Here is a 6,295-nt window from a genome sequence, read left to right on the forward strand (position 1 = left end):
ACAGAAGCCAACTGCCACATCTTTATCCCAGGGAGGGCTGGTGGGTTCAAATTGCTGACTTTTCCATTAGCAGCTGAGCAATTAACCATTACACCACCAGGGCTCCTTTCCATAAGATTACAGCCACCGAAAACCCTATGGAGTACAGTTCTACTCTTAAACACATTGGGTCGCCATGAGTTAGAATCGACTACATGGCAGTGGGTTTGATTTGGGGTTTTATTTTGCCTTGCTAGGTCATTAAAAAACAAACAAACACATGCCTATCTTCTACATGACCAACATTTTGTAAAAGAAAGGACATTTTTAATAACACAAAGGTAAAAATGATATGATCTCAAAACAAAAGGTAGGCCTTTAAATGTTCCACATTAACTTTTATGTAAAAAACATACTGTATTGTCCTTAGTTTTCTCCTTCCACCTCAGTCTTGTGACAATTTTATTACAAACCACCATTGGTTGCTGTGCCAGCATTTGAGAACCACTGGTCTAAACCACCCAAACGTTTGCTAATTCCCAGGCTATTAACATTTGTGTTTTCCTCCCAGAACCCTGTGTACTGGGCCTATATCCTTGCAACATCAGGTAATTTTTAGTTCTCAAAAAGGGTCTTATTTTTCTGCAATTTTCCATGCTATTCCCTCTACTGGGAATGCTTCCTGCTGACCTGGAAAACTCTTAATCTGTTCTCAAATGCTTTCAGTTCCTAACCTTCATCACCCACATTACTAATTATTCCATCATTGGTGTTCTCATAGTACTCACTGCTTTGCACTGGAATCATTTATTTACATTCTATTTATTCATTATTTATTTATTACTTATTCTCTAGTCTTCACTCGACTGGAGTTTCTGGAGGCCTAGTACTAAGGCCTAGCAATTGGCAGGGTACCTGGAACATAGTCAGTACTCCAAAGATGTTCTAATGGGTCTAAGAGTAATAAACGCTTAAGATGTAAAGTAAGGAGATTTACTGAAGTTTCTATAAAAGTCCAGACTGGAGAAAACATCTGATTTTACAGAGTTAACGAAATGCTTCCCAAATGGTGAAGCTGCAGAGACCTTTTAAAGGGTGAAAACAAAGAACTTGAGATGTACTATTTTGATTGGACATTACAAGCTTAGATAACATAAGGCAGGTTCCTGGAAGTGGGGCCTTGGACAGGGGAGGTTACAGGACATTTCTCTCTTAGAAACAGCCTGCTCAAGGGAAATTTTTCTTGTCAGCAGTTGCCTAGGAGACCTAGATAAGAGTCAGCATCAAGGCCTTCTCCCTGAGACATTGTTTAAGGAAGGGTCTTGATAGCTCCTGTGAAAAAGTTTATTGTTCTCTCAGCTTAACCACAGAGAAAAGGAGAAAACTTTCTTTAGTTTACATTTAGTCACAGGCCTTAAAGAATGAATCAGGGGTTTGCATATATTACAAGAAAGGCAAGATGGAGTAGGGCTCCAAACTCTAAAGCAGCCATTTTTACTTTAGTCAAGTGCCTCAGTTTACTTGCTCTTACTCAAATGAAAACCATGAAGAGAAGTTGGATTTGATCTGATGGGCAATAGATAACTATTATAGTTAAGTTCTTGGTCAGAGGGATGACACAGTCAAAATGATCTTTTAGAAAGATTTTACATGCAGTGAAAACTAGGATGGACCAAGGTGGGAGAAAGTGAAGTCACAAGATATCAAGGATGAGGGCCAGGTGCCATTGGGACTAAGACTGGCCAGTCTGATTGTTGTATGAAAGTTTTCTTTGGATTTGAGAACACCAAGAAGCACCATCTCCGAAGACTTTCTTTGTCTCCATTGGAATGATGGTCATGGGGCTAGTTGATAAAAATACTGTATGAAGGAAGAAATCCTGATCATCTCAGTCCTTGAAAATGCTGAGGGATGCAAGCACCTTTGCTTTCCCAAACACATCAGGTGAGAACAGCAAGCTTGGCCCTCAAAATAATTGTGAAATTGGTTAAGCTGTTTTCCAGGATCTCAGCCTCCTTTCCGTGCCCTTTCCTCCCTCTCTCTCCATAAACCTCTTCCCAAGCCCAGTGCCTTGTCTTCCCTCTCCCGGTAAAAGCTGCTCTGAGAAAATTTAATTAATCACTTATGCCTGGGGACAAATAAGAGATTGAGGTGTCCCTTCTTCCAGGGAGTAGCTGCACCATCAGCCTACTGAGGAGGCATTTTAGAGGCTTAGAGATGTAGGGGGATATGAAGTCTTTCTTGGGCCTCTGAAAGCAGGGTACTAGAAGTGACTGCCTATGTTGATTACACAGACTGACCTTGGTTAAGGCATCTTAAACATAAAAAGAGGTCATATGACTCCTGCTCAATTCAGGGAGGGAGATCTGAGATATTCTGTGATGCAAATGTGCTGTTAATTGTGGTGTTTCCATCATACATTGATCCTCAGCTTCCTCATGTGTAAAATTAAGGGCTGGACAAAATAATTATGTCTAAGTTTCCTGCCAGCTCCGACGTTTTGTGGCTATATGATCATTGGTTTAATGGTTTAAAAAAAGGGAATGTCAGCCAGAAATATTGAAATCAAATTTTATTTTTGGAAAATGACATTACACACATCTTGCAAATGTACACAGAAATGAGAATGCAATGAAGAACAGAGCTTGAGAGCCAAAATGATTGCAAGAGCAGCTCTTTGGCTGCCCAATATCGAACACTGTGAATCCTCATCATTCACAGTTCACAACACCTTACACACATGGGGAACTTCTCTAGACCTTTAAGCCCTCTGACCAAAAAAAGCCCTCATCAAATGGTGGAGGGAGGAAGAGGGATGTTAACAGGCACAGGAGATGAAAGGGGTCTGCTCCAGCTGGTTTACATGGGCCTCACAAAACCTACCAATCCAAATGGGAACAGTAAAACCAAAAAGCAGATTGTCTTCTTGGAACACTGCTTTTGAATCGCAGTCTAAGAGTGGGCTAGGCATTGCCTGGGAAATGGACAGCAATACATGTAAACCCATGTCCTTGTCTTTTTCAGCTATAACTATTCTAAAAGGGTAGCTGAGATTCCCTTAGAATCTGTTGTCTTTCTCTGCTGTTGTTCGTTTTGTTTTGTTTTCAAATAGTTGTTGGTCAAGCGGAGCCTTCTGAGGTCTTCCAAATACCTCAAGAACTGCTGCGGGAATAAGGAATATCTTTGTCCGTTTTCATTCCATAATGTATGATTCTGAGAAGCATCGAATTCTGCAATGTAATCAAATGGCCAAAGAAACTCCCAATTTACCACTAATTTTTATGCAAAGAGGAGTAGAGTCTTTGATCACAATGCTATTCTTTGAGAAATGGTCAATAACTACTGAGCAGCTGTTGAGAAGTTCCCCCTTTCCCCTTTTTGGTGTGTTTGTTCTTTGCTGACTTTAGTTGGCAAGGATTATTGGCACCCAAATAAGTTATTTACAACTGTAAGACACCTGCGAGCAGGGGGAAGGAGAGGGCAAGGGAGGGAAGAGGGACCACAAGGAAGAATATATTCTTTTCAGAGGTTAAAATGAGTTATTTAAGAAATGTGATGTACAATACCATGCATTTACTCTCCAAAGCTAGTCACTAGCAAGCTAACGCCTCTAACACTACAACCACCAATTACAGCTGTTTTGCTACAGTTACTAAGTTCTAACTACAGCTATAGGGCAGAAAGGGTGGGCTGTTTCCATTTTAAACTTTCTCCCTTTTAAAATGGCCATAAAAGTGTTTTCTGTACAAGTTAATGGCACAAAAAGGTGACCAAAAATTTTTGAAAGAACTCACCACACATGAGAGATGCAAAATTCAATCAAAACATGCATTAGTTGTATACAAGTCATGAGGGATCATTGGCTTCAAGCTGCAATATATTACAGGACCATACATTGGAGACATTTTGGCATAACTTCTTACTTGCTCAAATCCCTTTAAGAGAACTTATAAAGAAAAGTCATTGGAAAGGGCATTCCATATGCTATTGCCAAGCAGTGACATTCACAAGGGCTGTGCACTTTGTTGCATAAATGAGTGCCTAAAAGCTGGCTTCTTTACGTCCACTAATCACTCTTATATGAACTGCTTGAGCAGGATCATGAACAGTTGGTGTCAAAAGTACATGTGTAGGTGAAACTAGTAACAGAAGGAAAAAGACATTTCACTTAAACGAATGTTCCTTTTTACCACATGGATGTGTTAAATACCCTTTCATTTAAGTTGACTCCAATTCTCTACCAGTTTAAGCTAAAAAAACTCAACAGTTGGCACACCCAAAACATAAGGTTATTACAGAGAGCTTAATGGTGAAACTTTAAACAAATTGTTCCCTTCACCTTCACTGCCACCTAGCCAAACCAAATGACAAATAATACCTGTGGTCTCTCATTATGTTATATTGCAGCTTTCTTAACTATGGATAAATTAAATAAAATCAATTAATAGTATTCAGCTGATATGAATCCATGGGTGGATTTTTTCTGTTCAGCTGATTACTTCTCTGAGCACGCCTCATTGCTCCATAAAATGGCATACTAAAAAGGAATCACAAAGAACTCTGTACAGTGCTTGGAAGGAAAGACCCAAGTACACATGAACTACCAGGAAACTGCTTACGAGGATCTGCTGAGGGGAATTAAAACTGAGACTGGAGAAGAAGAAAGGGCCAGGATCAGGTTGATTCTCACCAATATAATTATGACTGGACTTGGATAGCACCAGGGATAGTTGAATCTGGAAATAAGTTTTTATCAGTCCCAAGGCAAAATCGTAGGGCTAAGAAGAAGCCTATGCCCGGTGCCTATACAGGGGGAAGGAAAAAAAAAAAAGGGAGATAAAAGAGAGAGAGAATTACAGAGGATGACAGATGTATGTTTTGACTGGGCAAAGAGAGAGTGATAATACAGGGTATAAAACTGAAAGCAAATATAGTGAATTAGAGAAAGGAAAGACAAAGAGATACACAGGGGAGGTAGAGAGTGGCAAAAAGCCATTGATTTCCTCAGGTTACTAAGCTAGAAATAAGACGTTCCAATACCTTCAAGTCTTTGCCTTAGTTTACAAGGTGTTTGCTCTTTTGTTGAGCCTTCTGCCCTCTCCCCACCAGCCTGCCCTTATAATCAGGAACAGGAAGATGCCTTTAATTACCAACGGGAATTCTACACTCCCCTAGCCCCAGGCATCCAAAGTAAGACAAAATTGCCTCTGATTCCAGAATGTGTTGAAGCCTATAAACTAAGGGATAAAAAGTTAGGCAGATAGAAGGAGCTCAAGAGTCTTCTAAAATGATAACCAGTGTTACACTAAGCTAGGCCAAAATGGGGGGTCTGCATGGATCCTTAGAATCAATGGGGAAACCAGTCTGCCAACAACTGAACTTATTAAGTATTTCTGACTTTTTCAGTACATCTGTCCTTCGCCATCCACTAGCAGGGCAATTGATTCATAGGCATTCTTCTAAAGAAGATATATTTACAAAGCCACCACATGTGAGAATTTCTATGCTAACAACTTGAATGGATGGATGACTGTGGCCTGGTATTCAGTCTTGCACTGCTGCCTGATGCTACGTCCTGGACTGGCCACTCTAGAGGTACCAGAGTGGGACTGTGTGGGTCAAGAAGACTATATGAAGCCATCTCTGCCTATGGCTTAATTGGGGAAGCAAGCAGGAAGCAACGCTGAGAGGCTGTGTGTAAAGACTACACTAGATCTTTGGGTATGGAGGCAAGCTCTGGGGACCAGGGTGAAGGAGACAGAGGAGAAGGGTACCTTTTCTTGAAGGGATAGGAGGGACAAACTTCTTCAGCCAAGCATAGTGAAAGACAGGCTGATAGAGGGGGTGCTTTCTAGTCTCTGAGGAGAAAAAGTGGAAGAACCTAGGAAAAGCTGCTGACAGTCCCAGCCCCGAGTAGGTTGCCTTTAAGAGTCAGTGCTCTGTGGGTTTAGAAATGAACTTTCCAGCCTACACACCTCATCTTGGCTGCTGTGTGACAAGAGCTTCCAGCCTTTTACCTACTAAAGAAGTGAAGTCTGCTAGCCAGAGGAAGAATAAAATTGAGAATTTATTTTAAAGAAATAACTTGTGTTATCTTGGGCCATAATCATGGCCCTTAGGGGTGACTAAGGGCAACCCACTAACTGTTAACAGCATTAAACTGGGCCTGGGCCACCAATCCCCAGAGAACCTGATGGAGATGCCTCTATAGCCAAAAGGTAGGTACGAGATCAATGCAGTATCCTTGCTCCAGGTGGTCACACCTGCAAGGAAGAGGAAAACCTGCATGAAATCATGGGCACCTTATTAGGACAAG

The sequence above is a fragment of the Trichechus manatus genome, unplaced genomic scaffold (assembly GCF_000243295.1).
Source record: "Trichechus manatus latirostris isolate Lorelei unplaced genomic scaffold, TriManLat1.0 scaffold00068, whole genome shotgun sequence".
NCBI lineage: Eukaryota > Metazoa > Chordata > Mammalia > Sirenia > Trichechidae > Trichechus > Trichechus manatus.